Source organism: Chiloscyllium plagiosum, unplaced genomic scaffold (genome assembly GCF_037043375.1).
Source record: "Chiloscyllium plagiosum isolate Xiang-an unplaced genomic scaffold, Cpla_swu_hap1 HiC_scaffold_18, whole genome shotgun sequence".
Classification (NCBI taxonomy): domain Eukaryota; kingdom Metazoa; phylum Chordata; class Chondrichthyes; order Orectolobiformes; family Hemiscylliidae; genus Chiloscyllium; species Chiloscyllium plagiosum.
In genome coordinates this window covers 68,598,583-68,615,512 of record NW_028270156.1, presented here as the reverse complement: position 1 = coordinate 68,615,512, position 16,930 = coordinate 68,598,583, and the positions used below count along the sequence as shown (strand labels likewise).

The window sequence follows — 16,930 nt, the reverse complement described above, 5'->3', positions numbered from 1 at the left end:
GTGAGTGGAGGTTACAGAGTTAGCATTGGGGGTTTTGTCGGTGAGTGGAGGTTACAGAGTTACAGAGTTAACATTGGGGGTTTTGTCGGTGAGTGGAGGTTCCAGAGTTACAGAGTTAGCATTGGGGGGTTTGTCGGTGAGTGGAGGTTACAGAGTTAACATTGGGGGTTTTGTCGGTGAGTGGAGGTTACAGAGCTAGAGAGTTAGCATTGGGGGTTTTGTCGGTGAGTGGAGGTTACAGAGTTAGCATTGGGGGTTTGTCGGTGAGTGGAGGTTACAGAGTTACAGAGTTAGCATTGGGGGTTTTGTCGGTGAGTGGAGGTTACAGAGTTAGCATTGGGGGTTTTGTCGGTGAGTGGAGGTTACAGAGTTACAGAGTTAGCATTGGGGGTTTTGTCGGTGAGTGGAGGTTACAGAGTTAGCATTGGGGGTTTTGTCGGTGAGTGGAGGTTACAGAGTTACAGAGTTAGCATTGGGGGTTTTGTCGGTGAGTGGAGGTTACAAAGTTAGCATTGGGGGTTTTGTCGGTGAGTGGAGGTTACAGAGTTACTGAGTTAGCATTGGGGGGTTTGTCGGTGAGTGGAGGTTACAGAGTTAGCATTGGGGGTTTTGTCGGTGAGTGGAGGTTACAGAGTTACAGAGTTAGCATTGGGGGTTTTGTCGGTGAGTGGAGGTTACAGAGTTACAGAGTTAACATTGGGGGGTTTGTCGGTGAGTGGAGGTTCCAGAGTTACAGAGTTAGCTTTGGGGGTTTGTCGGTGAGTGGAGGTTAGAGTTACAGAGTTAACATTGGGGGTTTTGTCGGTGAGTGGAGGTTACAGAGTTACAGAGTTAGCTTTGGGGGTTTGTCGGTGAGTGGAGGTTAGAGTTACAGAGTTAACATTGGGGGTTTTGTCGGTGAGTGGAGGTTACAGAGTTACAGAGTTAGCATTGGGGGTTTTGTCGGTGAGTGGAGGTTACAGAGTTACAGAGTTAGCATTGGGGGTTTTGTCGGTGAGTGGAGGTTACAGAGTTACAGAGTTAGCATTGGGGGTTTTGTCGGTGAGTGGAGGTTACAGAGTTAGCATTGGGGGTTTTGTCGGTGAGTGGAGGTTACAGAGTTACAGAGTTAGCATTGGGGGTTTTGTCGGTGAGTGGAGGTTACAGAGTTACAGAGTTAGCATTGGGGGTTTTGTCGGTGAGTGGAGGTTACAGAGTTAGCACTGGGGGTTTTGTCGGTGAGTGGAGGTTACAGAGTTAGAGGTGGGCCAATAATTGATACGATGCCCAAGCGGGAGCCAATGAAGGTCAGCAAATAGACAAAGGAAACATAATTTGTTCACTAGATTGATTCACTGATTGACAGGATTTTCCTAAGATGAGATGGTGAGTTAATTGAAACATGAAAATTTCTGAAAGGGCTGACTAGGGTAGACACAATTTGTTTCCATAGGGTGAGGAACCTGAAACAGTTCAGAACAGTTTTAGAATAAATAATCATTTAGGACTCAGAAATATGAATTTTTTGAATTCTGTACCCTTATGGGGAAGTGCATGCTCCATCACTAAATAAATTGAAGGTATATAGGGAGTGGGCGCAAAGATGGAATTCAGGCTCAAGATCATCCTTGATCATATTAGATAAGCACAGGAGATTCAAGGGGCCTTATGAGAGCATTTCTGCTCATATCTCTAAGACTTTACACGAAAGGAGCTTGGTATGAGGTAAAAATTGTAGCTCAGCTTTGTACAAGTTTATAAAGGATGCAGATAGGGAGTCAGATAACACGGCTTTTGAACAGATCGGTCTACAGGCTGAGAGTTTCAGCAGCAAAGGCAAAGTCAGAGATGGACAATGTTAGGCACTTGGAAGAAGGTAGTCTTGGTACTGGAGACCATGTGTGTCAAAATGACCTCAGGTTTGTAGCAGAAAATGTGTTGCTGGAAAAGCGCAGCAGGTCAGGCAGCATCCAAGGAACAGGAGAATCGACGTTTCGGGCATAAGCCCTTCTTCTTAAGCCCGAAACGTCGATTCTCCTGTTCCTTGGATGCTGCCTGACCTGCTGCGCTTTTCCAGCAACACATTTTCAGCTCTGATCTCCAGCATCTGCAGCCCTCACTTTCTCTCAGGTTTGTAGCAACCTGATTTATCCTCAGAGGGCTACCAGAGTGAGAGGAGTCAGTGACAAGGGAATGAAGTTTGACATGTTGTGGCATTACATGTATCTATAATCAGGTCAGCATGTAGCTTTAAGAGAGCAAAGTGATTACATCAGTATGACATTATGCCACGTGATGTAAAGTTTTCAGCTCCATCTTAAATAACTTCTAATATGCTTGATAATTCATCAGGAAAATCAGTTTATGAACAAACTTGAGTTCAGACAATAATGTACTTAACTGCTTTATAAAAATATTTTCTGACACATGTTACCCTAGGCAAAATTGAGGACTGCAGATACTGGAAACCAGAGTCTAGATTAAAGTGGTGCTGGAAAAGCACAGCAGGTCAGGCAGCATCCGAGGAGGAAAATCAACGTTTCGGGATTCCTAATGTAGACACTTGTTACCCGAGTCTGTGTTCATACTATCAGAGTTAACAACTCAAGAGAACATGACCTGGGGTGACAAAGATAATGGGACACTCTTTTTCTAGACTGAATTTCTATTTGCCCAGTGCTGAATAAACAATTGGATGGTGGAGGCGAGACAGGTGGCGGTGGTGGTGAGGACACAGTCACATTTGGAAGTGAAACTACTTCAGTCAACAGTTTGTTCCAATCGGACAGAATCCTGGCCAAAGAGCAGCCAACCTTTGGTGAGAATGAACCAGGTAAATAGTGTTTAACCAGCAAAGGAAATCAATCAACCACAGTCCAGCACAACCCACCACGTACCAACACAACCCACCACGTACCAACACAACCCACCACGTACCAACACAACCCATCACAGACCACCATGGTCCAGCACAACCCACCATGTACCAACCCAACCCATCACAGACCACCATGGTCCAGCACAACCCACCATGTACCAACCCAACCCATCACAGACCACCACGGTCCAGCACAACCCACCACGTACCAACACAACCCATCACAGACCACCATGGTCCAGCACAACCCACCATGTACCAACCCAACCCATCACAGACCACCATGGTCCAGCACAACCCACCATGTACCAACCCAACCCATCACAGACCACCACGGACCAGCACAACCCACCACGGATCATCAGAGTTCATCACACACCAACGCAGCCCACCACGCACCATTACATTCCCACAAGGACAACCACGGTCCAGCCCAGTGCATCATGGCCCAGTGGCTGCACACAGAGCTGGGGCAGGGGGCAGGGGGCAGGGGTGGTTCGCCATATTCACCTCCTGAGGAGAAAGTGAGGAAGTGCAGATGCTGGAGATCAGAGTCAGAAAGTGTGACGCTGGAAAAGCGCAGCCGGGCCGGCAGCATCCAGACCGAGAGTAACCTCTCACCGCACGGGGATTGGCCATTCTTCACCCCTCCCCCCTATCCCCTCCCCTATCATTGTGTGTGTCCCTCTCCCTCTCCCTCAGGCTCGCTCACCTCTCGGCGTTTTCTCTGGTGATCGAATCGACATCCGGGAGAAAAACCCAAAACATCAGCTGCCAGGCGGCTGCTTCCGGTCCCTGCCGTGGCCTCCGGTCCGGCTACCATTACAGTCCCCACCCCCACGTTAACCATTTCCGGTCCGGCTACCATTACAGTCCCCACCCCCACGTTAACCATTTCCGGTCCGGCTACCATTACAGTCCCCACCCCCACGTTAACCATTTCCGGTCCGGCTGACATTACAGTCCCCACCCCCACGTTAACCATTTCCGGTCCGGCTGACATTACAGTCCCCACCCCCACGTTAACCATTTCCGGTCCGGCTGACATTACAGTCCCCACCCCCACGTTAACCATTTCCGGTCCGGCTGACATTACAGTCCCCACCCCCACGTTAACCATTTCCGGTCCGGCTGACATTACAGTCCCCACCCCCACGTTAACCATTTCCGGTCCGGCTACCATTACAGTCCCCACCCCCACGTTAACCATTTCCGGTCCGGCTGACATTACAGTCCCCACCCCCACGTTAACCATTTCCGGTCCGGCTGACATTACAGTCCCCACCCCCACGTTAACCATTTCCGGTCCGGCTACCATTACAGTCCCCACCCTCGAGCCCACCATTTCCGGTACGGCTACCATTACAGTCCCCAGCCTCGAGCCCACCATTTCCGGTACGGCTACCATTACAGTCCCCACCCTCGAGCCCACCATTTCCGGTCCGTCTGCCATTACAGTCCCCACAATCATAGCTACCATTTCCGGTCCGTCTGTCGTGACTGTCCCACCTTCACGACATTTATTTCCGGTCCGACTGTCATTACATTCCCCACCCCCCCCCCACGTTCACTACTTCCGGTTTGTTGTTCCAACCCAAGTTGAATGTCCCTGTTGTTATCTATTATCAGACTTTTATTTTGTTGTACATTTTGCACATTGGAAGCAGAAAATACTGAAAGAGCGCAGTCGGTCTGGCAGCACCAGCAGAAATAGTTAATATTCCAGTCTGACTTTCATCAGAAAAAAGTGAAAATGTCAGATTTTGAGGCTGGAAGAGGGAGTGTTTGCAGCATTTGTAATTTCACTTTCCTTCTCTATTAAAGTGATTATAGGGCTAGTCAGTGAAATTTGGATGTTGCAATGTAAGGGAAGACCTGATGGACTGTGGGAGGGGGGGGGGGGGGGGGGAGGATTGGGAGAAAAATGTTCATGGCACAAAGCCACATGGATAAATAAACTCTGTGTGTGTGTGCCCCTCTCTCTCACTTACCTGACGAAGAGGCTGCGCTCTGAAAGCTGGTGTGATTTCAAATAAGCCTGTTGGACTACAACCTAGTGTAATGTGACTTCTGACTTTGTCCAGCCCAGTCCACATGGCACTTCCACATCAAAAATACATGAACGTTAGTATTGTGTGTATGAGAAAGGTCTTTATTCAGTGTCCATTGTTTGTTTTTTTTTTACTTGATATGCAACTATACTGAACGAAATGGCGTTTGTGACAATGCATATATGCTTTTTTTTACGCATAAAGTATATTTTTGAAATTAAAATAAATACAAAAAGCAAAAACATTGTCCAGAGTACGTGTCAATTTCACACCAGTGAACAGCTGGTATCCAAAAACTAAACAAAACAAAGTGAGAGCAAGAACAACCAACGATGAAAATGGAAGCTCAGTTAAAGGAGAGGCCATGATTTGGAATTGTGGCACCTTGTGTTCAGTATTGAAGGCTGCAGAGAGCCCATTTGAAAAGTGAGGTGATGTTCTTTGAGCTTTATTGAAACATCTTGGGAGATTGATGTCAGGATCAGGGTAACCAAATCTCATGAGTGTGGTGCGGTGATGTGTTGCAATCCAGATTGTAGGAATGACTGGGTGCTGTGCTGATAAAAGAGCAACTCGCCAGGAGAAGAGCGCAGTACACATGCAGGTGCATTGTGCTTGGAAATAAAAGGTAAAGTTGCTTACTGTCCGAATGTCGAGCCTTCAATTAAGTTAAGAGAAAGGCAGTTAAAGTGGTGTGGGGAAACAGCAGCAAAAAAACACATAGTGGACAGGCAGATGTACAAGCTGCTGTGGACAACCACATAAGTTAACAGACAAGAGTAAATTTCTACATTTGGATCAGTCTACAGAGCCTGTAAAAAGCCCAATCATGAAGTAAAGGCGTGCTATACAAAGAAAGAAGATGGTAAACGAGCTATTGTAGGCAGAGCAGCAGTGTGACTGATAATGAAAATAAACCTAAACATCCACAGGCTGGAAGATGGCAATCAGCTTGAGAACACAACAGACACACATATCATACAACTACATGAAATCTCAGGGTATGTTAGTTCTGGAATAATTCACACAATATTTCATGGAAAAATAATCATAAAATAATCAAAACCTGAAGCCTGATACCACAACCCAGGGAAACATTATTATGGCATACATCACAACAAGAGGCAACAAGACGCAGAAGTAAACCAATTGGTCCCTCGAGAGCTGCACAGTGTTATAAGGTCATAACTTGGAGGAAGGCTAATTTTGACGGTATTAGGCAAGAACTTTCAAAAGCTAATGGGGGGGCAGATGTTCGCAGGTAAAGGGATGGCTGGAAAATGGGAAGCCTCCAGCAATGAGATAACGAGAGTCCAGAGACAGTATATTCCTATTAGGGTGAACTGAAAGGCTGGTAGGTATAGGGAATGTTGGATGACAAGAGAAATTGACAGTTTGGTTAAGAAAAAGAAGGAAGCATATGTCAGGTATAGTCAAGATAGATCAAATGAATCCTTAGAAGAGTATAAAGGCAGTAGGACTATACTTAGAGAGATCAGGAGGGCAAAAAAGGGGATATGAGATAGCTTTGGCAAAAAGAGTTAAAGAGAATCCAAAGGGTTTTTATAAATACATTAAGGACAAAAGGGTAACTAGGGAGAGAATAGGGCCCTTCAAAGATCAGCAAGGCAGCCTTTGTGTGGAGCCGCAGGAGATGGGGGAGATACTAAACGAGTATTTTGCATCAGTATTTACTGTGGATAAGGATATGGAAGATATAGAATGAAGGGAAATAGATGGTGACATCTTGCAAAATGTCCAGATTACAGAGGAGGAAGTGCTGGATGTCTTGAAACAGGTAAAGGTGGATAAGTCCCCAGGACCTGATCAGGTGTACCCTAGAACTCGTGGGAAGCTAGAGAAGTGATTGCTGGGCCTCTTGCTGAGATATTTGTATCATTGATAGTCACAGGTGAGGTGCCGCAAAACTGGAGGTTGGCAAACGTGGTGCCACTGTTAAGAAGGATAGTAAGGACAAGCCAGGGAACTATAGACACACTTAGCCTGACGTCGGTGGTGGACAAGTTGTTGGAGGGAATCCTGAGGAACAGGATGTACATGTATTTGGAAAGGCAAGGATTGATTAGGGATAGTCAACATGGCTTTGTGCATGGGAAATCAGTTACACAAACTTGATTGAGGTTTTTGAAGAAGTAACAAAGAGGATTGATGAGGGCAGAGCGGTAGATGTGATTTATATGGACTTCAGTAAAGTGTTCGACAAGGCTCCCCATGGGAGACTGGTTACCAAGGTTAGATCTCATGGAATACAGGGAGAACTAGCCATTTGGATACAAAACTGGCTCAAAGGTAGAAGACAGAGGGTGGTGGTGGAGGGTTGTTTTTCAGACTGGAGGCCTGTGACCAGTGGAGTGCCACAAGGATCGGTGCTGGGTCCTCTACTTTTTGTCATTTACATAAATGATTTGGATGCGAGCATAAGAGGTACAGTTAGTAAGTTTGCAGCTGACACCAAAATTGGAGGTGTAGTGGACAGCGAAGAGGGTTACCTCAGATTACAACAGGATCTTGATCAGATGGGCCAATGGGCTGAGAAGTGGGTATAGAGTTTAATTTAGATAAATGTGCTGTGCTGCATTTTGGGAAAGCAAATCTTAGCAGGACTTATACACTTACTGGTAAAGTCCTGGGGAGTGTTGCTGAACAAAGAGACCTTGGAGTGCAGGTTCATAGCTCCTTGAAAGTGGAGTCGTAGGTAGATAGGATAGTGAAGGTGACCATATAAACCTCTATACGGTCACCCCTCAGCCTCTGTCGCTCCAGAGAAAACAGCCCCAACCTCTCCCTATAGCTCAAATCCTCCAACTCTGGCAACATTCTGGTAAATCTTTTCGGAACCCTGTCAAGTTTCACAACAACTTTCCGATAGGAAGGAGACCAGAATTGCACGCAATATTCCAACAGTGTCCTGTAAAGCCGCAACATGACCTCCCAACTCCTGTACTCAATACTCTGACCAATAAAGGAAAGCATACCAAATGCCTGGTATGATTGGAAGGGTTTGGAGGGATATGGGCCGGGTGCTGGCAGGTGGAACTTGGTTTGGGATATCTGGTCGGCATGGATGAGTTGGACCCAAGGGTCTGTTTCCATGCTGTACATCTCTATGACTCTATAACTGATCTGATTTTAATCTCAAATCCATATTCCCTCTTTGTCTAATAATCTTCACTCTCTTGCTTACCAAGGATCTGTCAACCACTGCCTTAAAAATATTCAAAATCTATTTTTCCATCTCCCAATGTTTTAAAGACTCACTGCCCTTTGAGAGAACAATATTTACTTCATCTCTTTTAAATGAGTGAGTTATTGTTGGTACACAAAGGAAAAGATGTTAACTGTGTGTTAAAAGCTTCTTTCTTTGTGCTGCATAAGTCAGTAATTTTGGAGAATGTAACATTCAGGAAGACACTCAGTTCCAAGTTGTCATTATATTTTGCTGTTCCAAAATATTACTTACTTACTACCCAGAAATGGGGGCGAAGCTAGTCTAAGAATGGGTACCCAACAATTTTTTTAAAAATTAAACACAACAGACTTTGTAAACAAATTTGAAATTATCCAGTTGGATCATCCTGACCCCCATCCCAGATTTCCATTGCATTCAACTGTGTGATCTTGGCTCTCTGGAATGAATCACATGCAACGTGATAAGGTTTTCAACAGGTCATTCAGGACTGTTAGAGGACTCTTCCACAAAAATGGAATTCAAAAGTGCTAGGCAAGGAGATGGCAAGTCAGTGAGTATGTGTGCGCGAGTATTAATAGACTCTATACAGTAGTACTGCTTTTAGGTATACTACTAGGAAGGCAACCAAACTATATTCAGTCAGAAATCCCAAGAGCAGTTGGATACCTCTATGCTGCAGATGTTCTAGGAGTTAGTAGGCAGCTAGTGAGTAAGAATTGGGATTCTGGAAAAGTCTTGGAGTAAACCACGTGCCACTAATAGTTCAATACAATTGAAAATCGGGGCCCACAGGCATTAATTGCTTGATGCAACTGAACAGGATTACAACTCGGGGAAAACGCCAAGGTGTTTCTGGCTTGGGAAAGCTAGCTGTCGGTGAAAAGCTGGAGTTGTGCCTGTGAATAAATGCTGCCGTACAGTTTCCAGAATCCAGGAGAGCACTGAGTCAGGAAGGGAGGGAGACCACCCAGTGTGGGAGCAGTTGTTGTGGCAGTTCATGTTAGAATGGTTTTTGAGAGGTACTTTCAAAACCAGAGCAACAAAAATGAAGAATTGTACTCCCTAGTGAAGTTTTAATGAGGTTTGATGATCAGCTATTGTTGTGGAGAAAATATAGAGAATCACCAGGAGGTGCAGAGAGTTCTTCAAGAAGTAGGTCTTTTATTTGCAAACAAAAAACTGTGAAACTGAGAAAGCAGATTCTCGAATGCTCATGAACCTCGTGGTCCGTGGATTTTTATATTTTTTATCATGTTTCTGTTAGCTTATCAGCATGTCCAACTGTATTAATCAAAGTACCTCACTGTAGCTACACAATAAACCAGTGATGTTAGTTCCTATTATCTCTTTAGTTGTACATTCTACTTAATGTTATTCTAATGTCACGGTTAGATATTTATTGCTAACTCTGCTACAGTGATCTTCCATTGCAGACTAACCTGTCATGAGAGATATTTAGCTATTCCATCTATTACAATAGTCTACTGTCTCAAGCTGACTCTACTACCTACTAATTAGATATTTTAATGTTCTGTCCCAAATATTTATGGTCCCAATCCTGTCATAATAACACTTAACAGAGAAACTTGCTTTGTTACTTGTGTTATCTCATCTCGCCATAGTCACCTTTCAGCCTTAACCTTACTCTGCTAATTAGTGTAAGAGCATTCCACTATTCTTATCCCATCCTGCCTTCCACAGACCACAGATCGCCAGTGGTCTTCATGCTTTTACCCTTCCCATGCTTTCATGCTCTTTATTTTCCACACTATGTCATTGAAATCTACGCAAAACTGTTGAGAAATCCATGGAATCTATTGTGATTGCATTTTCTCTTTGATGTGTGCAGAAAATCTATTAGCCATATTCACCACACATTAATTCTGGGTTTTCAAAATAAGTCGTGAATGCAGATTATATCACTGTTTTAACCTTGCATAGTAAGGTTTGTTGAAATCCATGCAATCCAGTGGCTTTATCTGTTTAGTAAGTGCCTTGGATCATCCACTTTGTCTACATTTTTAAAAAATGTAATAAGTCCCTCGATAGATCATAAGCTTGTGTTGATGATCTCGCTATCCAGGATAGTTGAACAGTTGCAAATAGATGTAGCTAATCTTAAAAAACAATGAGATGAAGGAGGGTTCACTGGGGTTTGAAGATGGCATACCCATTGAAAGGCATGTTCTGATCAGTTTTAAGGAATATTTGGGGCAAATATATCTAAAGGGTTTTGTTGAGGTGGTTGGCTACTTTGAAGAGCTTGAATATTATATAACTCTTGACCACTGATTCACCCCCCAGTGTAATGAACAAAATAAAAATATAATACAGCAAAAAAGGAAAGTTTGAACAGATAGAAACAAGGGAAGTAATCACGTGAGTACACACTCTACAGATTAGGTAAGTTCCATCGCTCTGAAAGCAAAGATACTCATTTACGGAGCATGCTCAAGACAGAAACTGATTTACAAGGTGCAAGCCTTCATCGCTTTGGATGTGAATTATAGGAGGTTGGTTAGTAAGTCTGTAAATGACACCAAAATACGAGGTGTAGTGGACAGTGAAGAAGATTTTCTCAGAGTACAATAAGACTTTGATCAGATGGGCCAATGGGCTGAGGAGTGGCACATGGAATTTAATTTAGATAAACTTGAGGTGCTGCATTTTGGAAAGGGAAGTCCTGGCCGGCCTTATACAATTAATGGTCGGGCCCTGGGGAGTGTCGCCAAACAAAGAGACCTGAGGATGCAGGTGCATAGTTCCGTGAAAGTGGGGTCACGGGTAGACAGGGGGTGAAGAAGGCTTTTGGCACACTTGCCTTCATTGGTCAGTGCACTGAGTGGAGGAGTGTAGGAGTTGGGAACGTCATGTTGTGGCTGTATAGGAAATTGATGAGGCCACTTTTAGAATACTGCATAAAATTCCGGTTGCTCTTCTATAGGAAGGATGTTGTTACACTTAAGAGGATGCAGAAAAGATCTACAAGGATGTTGCCAGAACTGGAGGGTTTGAGCTATAGGGAGAGGCTGAATATGCTGAGCCTTTTTTCCCTGGAGCAAAGGAGGCTGAGGGGTGACATTAAAGAGGTTTATAAAATCATGAGGGGCATGGATAGCGTGTAAAGCCAAGGGCAGTACAAAGCTAGAGGGTATAGGTTTAAGGTGAGAGAGGAAAGATTTAAAAGGACCCAAGGGGCAACATTTTCACACAGAGGGTGGTGCGTGTATGGAGCAAGCCCCAGAGGAAATGGTGGAGGAGAGTACAATTAAAACAATTAAAAGACATCTGGACAAGTAGGTGGATACGAAAGGTTTAGAGGGATATGGGCCAAATGTTAGTAAATGGGACTAGGTCAGATTGCATTGTCTGGTCAGCACGGTCAAGTAGGACCCAAAATCAGTTTCCGTGTTGTATGACTTTAAGTCAGGAGTGTGATGTAGTAATCCCCACCTGTCTGGAAGGGTGTAGCTCCAACAATGCTCAAGAAGCTTGATACCTTCCAGGACAAAGCAACACTTTATTGGCACCACATCCACAAACATCCATTCCCTTCACCATCCCTGCTGACACTCAGTAGTAACAGTGTGTACAATCTACAAGATGCACTGCAGAAATTGACCAAAGGTCCTTAGACATCGCCTTCCACCTGAAAGGACAAGGGCAGCAGATACATGGGGACAGCACCATCGGCAAGTTCCCCTTCAAGCCACTCACCATCCTGACTGGGCAATATACCACCGCTCCTTCACGGTTGCTGGGTCAAAATCCAGGAACACTTTCCTAAGGGCATCGTGGTGTAACTGCAGCACATGGGCTGCAGCGGTTCAAGAAGGCAGCTCACCAACACATTCTCAAGGACAACCAGTGGTGCTGTTCCCAGCCAATGATGCCCACATCCCATGGATGAATAAAAAAATGTCAAACTACTGATACTATGGGGATGAATGAGAAGGGTTAAACCTGAAATGTTGACTTCTCCACCTTCTGATGCTGGTTGGCTTGCTGTGTTCTTCCAGCCTCCTGCTTGTCTACTACACACACTGTGTTCAGCAAACAATAGGGTGATTCTTGTTAAACTGGAAAGGTTTAAGGTATATTACGTATAGTATTCGTGATTGTTTCCGTGAGATCAACTAGGAGACAGTGAGGTCTGCAGTTGCTGGAGATCAGAGTGGAGAGTGTGGTGCTGGAAAGGGACAGCAGGTCAGGTAGCATCTGATGAGTAGGAGAATCGACGTTTCGGGCCAGAGCCCTTCATCAGGAATGAGGCTGGGAGCCTCGGGAGTGGAGAGATAAATGGGAGGGGGGTGGGGCTGGAGGGGAAGGTGCAATAGGTGAATGGAGGTGGGAGTAAAGGTGATAGGTCAGAGAGAAGGGTGGAGCGGATAGGTGGGAAGGAAGATGGACGGGTCATGAGGACAGTGCTGAGCTGGAAGGTAGGAACTGGGGTAAGATGGGGAGAGGAGAAATGAGGAAACTGGTGAATTCCACATTGATGCCCTGGAGTTGAAGGGTCCCGATGCAGAAGATAAGGCATTCTTCCTCCAGGCGTCGGGTGGTGAGGGAGTGGCGATGGAGGAGGCTAAGGATCTGCATGTCCTTATTGGAGTGGGAGGGGGTGTTGAAATGTTCGGCCACGGGGTGGTAGGGTTGATTGGTGCAAGCGTCCTGGAGATGTTCTCTAAAGCACTCTGAGAGAAGGCATCCCCAATGTAGAGGAGCTCTAAAGCTCTGTGAGATATCATGCACAACTTTAGAGTACTCACACATTACTACTTTAGCTGCATGCTGTTACCACTAAGAATAATCACTGACAGTACTGGTTAGTTCCTCCCAGGAACAGTGCTATGTTGATTGGCAGAACATGTCTTATGATGTCAGCTAATTGTCCTCTTATTTCCGAGCCATACCTCGCATTTACTCGTAATTGTCTATTGATTTTACTCTCCCTACGCTTGACAGCAACTTGATAGAAAAATGGCTGTGATTCCCTTCACATACTTTTTTTGGGGACAAAGCTATTTACTCTTTAGCTTTACAGCTTTTCAGTCTTAAACATTTGGCTGTCAAATGCCATTGTTTGATAGCTCACCACAACTTCCCAAAATCTTCCTAGTTTCAGGGTGGGTGAAGTGCTCCAGATTAACGGAAATCCTATTTGGAGACGTGACCAACCAAGAAGCAACATCACATGCAGCATAAACTCCCAGGGATGAAGGGGAGGGGAGGAAAGATGAAGAGGAGGGAGGAGAGGGGAGAGGAGGGGATGAAGGGGAAGGGAGATTAAGGGGAGGGGAGGGGAAATGAGGGAGGGGGAGGGAAAATTAGGCAGGGAAGGGGAGGGGAATGAAGGAGAGGGAAGATGAAGGGAGAGGAGAGGAGTAGATGAAGGGGATGAGTGTCTGGGGGAGTGTGGGGGAGTGTGGGGGTGTGGGGGAGCCCCCTGGTGGGTGTCTGGGGCAGTGTGGGGGTGGGGGAAGTTTGGGGGAGGGGGGAGTGTGGGGGAGGGGGGGAGCGCCCTGGTGGGTGTCTGGGGCAGTGTGGGGGAGGGGGGAGTGTAGGGCTGGGGAAGACCCCCCTGGTGGGTGTCTGGGGCAGTGTGGGGGAGGGGTGTGTGTGGGGGTGGGGGTAGCCCTCTGGCGGGTGTCAGGGGCATTGAGGGGGAGGGGGAGCCCCTGGTGGGTGTTTGGGGCAGTGTGGGGTAGGGGGAGTGTGGGGGTGGATTGAGCCCCCTGGTAGGTGTCTGTGGCAGTGTGGGGGAGAGGGGGGGGGGATGTGAGGGTGAGGTGAGCCCCCTGGTGGGTGTCTGGGGCAGTGTGGGGGAGGGGGGAGTGTGGGGGATGGGGGATCCCCTGGGTGGTTTACTATGGCATTGTGGGGGAGGGGGTAGTGTGGGGGTGGGCTGAGCCCTGGTGGGTGTCTGGGGCAGTGTGGGGGAGGGGGAAGTGTGGGGGAGGGGGGAGCCCCCTGGTGGGTGTCTGGGGCAGTGTGGGGGAGGGGGGAGTGTGGGGCAGTGTGGGGAGGGGGTAGTGTGGGGGAGGGCGGGAGCCCCTGGGTGTGTGTCTGGGTTAGTGTGGGGAGAGGGGAGTGTGGGGAGCCCCCAGTTGGGTGTCTGGGGCAATGTGGGGGAGGGGGGGAGCCTCTTGGTGGGTGTCTGGGGCAGTGTGGGGGAGGGGGGAGTGTGGGGGGGAGGGGGTGGGGTGAGCCCCTGGGTGGGTGTTTGGGGCAGTGTGGGTGAGGGGTGTGCGTGGGGTGGGGGAGTGAGAAGCCCCTGTTGGATGTCTGGGGGAGTGTGAGGGGTGGGGGAGTGTGGGGGAGGGGGAAGTGTGGGGGTGGGGTGGAGCCCCCTGGTGGATGTCTGGGGCAGAGTGGGGGAGCCCCCTGGTGGGTGTCTGGGGGTGTGTGGGAGAGGGGGGAGTGTGGGGGAGGGGGGAGCCCCCATTGGGTACCTGGGGCAGTGTGGGGGAGGGGGGAGTGTGAGGTAGGAGGGCGTGTGGTGGAGGGGGGAGTGTGGGGGTGTTGGGATGCCCCTGGTGGGTGTCTGGGGCAGTGTGGGGGAGGAGGGTGTGTGGGTGGAAGCCCCCTGGTGGGTGTCTGGGGCAATGCGGGGAGGGGGGAGTGTGGGGGAGGAGGGGAGCACCCTGGTGGGTGTCTGGGGCAGTGTGGGGAAGGGTGAGTGTAGGGGAAGGGGGAGTGTGGGGGAGGGGGAGCCCCCTGGTGGGTGTCTGTGGCAGTGTGGGGGAGGGGGTTGTGTGGGGAGGGGGTTGTGTGGGGAGGGGGGAGCCCCATGGTTGGTGTCTGGGGCAATGTGTGGGAGGGGGTGTGTGTGGGGGAGGGGGGAGCCCCCTTGTGGGTGTCTGGGGCAGTGTGGGGTGGGGGGAGTGTGTGGAGCCCCCTGGTGGGTGTCTGGGGCAGTGTGGGGGAGAGGGGGAGCTCCCTGGTGGGTGTCTGGGGCAGTGTGGAGGAGGGGTGTGTGTGGGGGAGGGGGGAGCCCCCTGGTGGGTGTCTGGGGCAGTGTGGAGGAGGGGGAGTGTGCCGGAGGGGGGAGCCCCATGGTGGGTGTCTGGGGCAGTGTGGGGTAGGAGTGTGTGTGGGGGTGTGGGTGGAAGCCCCCTGGTGGGTGACTGGGGCAGTGTGGGGTAGGAGGGTGTGTGGTGGAGGGGGGAGTGTGGGGGTGTGGGGAGCCCCCTGGTGGGTGTCTGGGGCAGTGTGGGGGAGGAGGGTGTGTGGGGGTGTGGATGGAAGCCCCCTGGTGGGTGACTGGGGCAGTGCGGGGAGGGGGGAGTGTGGGGGTGGAGGAGCCCCATGGTTGGTGTCTGGGGCAGTGTGGAGAGCCCCCTGGTGGGTGTCTGGGGGAGTGTGGGGGAGGGGGTTGTGTGGGGGCGGGAGGAGCCCCATGGTTGGTGTCTGGGGCAGTGTGGAGAGCCCCCTGGTGGGTGTCTGGGGGAGTGTGGGGGAGGGGGGAACCCCCTGGTGGGTGTCTGGGGCAGTGTGGGGGAGTGGGGAGTCCCCTGGTGGTTGTCTGCGGGAGTGTGGCTGAGGGTGATAGCCTCCTGGTGGGTGTCTGGGGAGTGAGGGAGAGGGGTGTGTGTGGGGGAGGGGGGAGCCCCCTGGTGCGTGTCTGGGGCAGTGTGGGGGAGGGGGGAGACCACTGGTGCGTGTCTGGGGCAGTGTGTGGGGGAGGGGGGAGCCCCCTGGTGGGCGCTGGGGGGGGGTGGGTTGGGAGTGGGGGTGTGTGGGGGAGAGGGGGAGCCTTCTGGTGGGTGTCTGGGGGAGTGTGAGTGAGAGGGGTGTGTGGGGGAGGGCGAAGGCCCCTGGTGGGTATCTGGGGCAGTGTAGGGGAGGGGTGTGTGTGGGGGAGGGGGGAGCCCCCTGGTGGGTGTCTGGGGCAGTGTGGGGGAGGGTGTGTGTGTGGGAGGGGGGTGAAACCCCTGGTGGGTGTCTGGGGGAGTGTGGGGGAGGGGGGAGCCCCATGGTGGGTGTCTGGGGGAGTGTTGGAGCCCCATGGTGGGTGTCTGGGGGAGTGTTGGAGCCCCCTGGTGGGTGTCTGGGGGAGTGTGGGGGAGGGGGGAGCCCCCTGGTGGGTGTCTGGGGGAGTGTGGGAGCCCCCTGGTGGGTGTCTGGGGCAGTGTCTGGGAGAGTGTGGGAGCCCCCTGGTGGGTGTCTGGGGCAGTGTGTGGGGGAGGGGGGGAGCCCCCTGGTGGGTGTCTGGGGCAGTGTCTGGGGGAGTGTGGGAGCCCCCTGGTGGGTGTCTGGGGCAGTGTGTGGGGGAGGGGGGGAGCCCCCTGGTGGGTGTCTGGGGCAGTGTGTGGGGGAGGGGGGGAGCCCCCTGGTGGGTGTCTGGGGCAGTGTGTGGGGGAGGGGGGGAGCCCCCTGGTGGGTGTCTGGGGGAGTGTGGGGGAGGGGGGGAGCCCCCTGGTGGGTGTCTGGGGCAGTGTGGGGGGGAGGGGGGGAGCCCCCTGGTGGGTGTCTGGGGCAGTGTGTGTGGGAGCCCCCTGGTGGGTGTCTGGGGCAGTGTGTGGGGGAGGGGGGGAGCCCCCTGGTGGGTGTCTGGGGCAGTGTGTGTGGGAGCCCCCTGGTGGGTGTCTGGGGGAGTGTGTGGGAGAGGGGGAGCCCCCTGGTGGGTGTCTGGGGGAGTGTGGGAGCCCCCTGGTGGGTGTCTGGGGGAGTGTGGGGGAGGGGGGGAGCCCCCTGGTGGGTGTCTGGGGCAGTGTGTGGGGGAGGGGGGGGAGCCCCCTGGTGGGTGTCTGGGCGCATCAGCTGCAGTTGCCGGCGGCTCCAGCGGGTGACGCTGTTCAGGGAGTGGCC

General features: G+C 50.4%; 1 protein-coding gene across 4 annotated transcripts in view; it reads right to left on the bottom strand.

Annotated features, from left to right (window-relative positions):
- arhgap1 (Rho GTPase activating protein 1) overlaps positions 1–3,649 on the bottom strand; it is a 55,081-nt gene extending 51,432 nt beyond the window's left edge. For all 4 annotated transcript variants that reach the window (XM_043706228.2, XM_043706229.2, XM_043706230.2 and 1 more), the window contains exon 1: positions 3,570–3,649. The gene's annotated coding sequence lies outside the window, so the exon portion shown is untranslated. The remainder of the gene's footprint in view (positions 1–3,569) is intronic.
- Between the last annotated feature and the right edge of the window lie 13,281 nt (positions 3,650–16,930).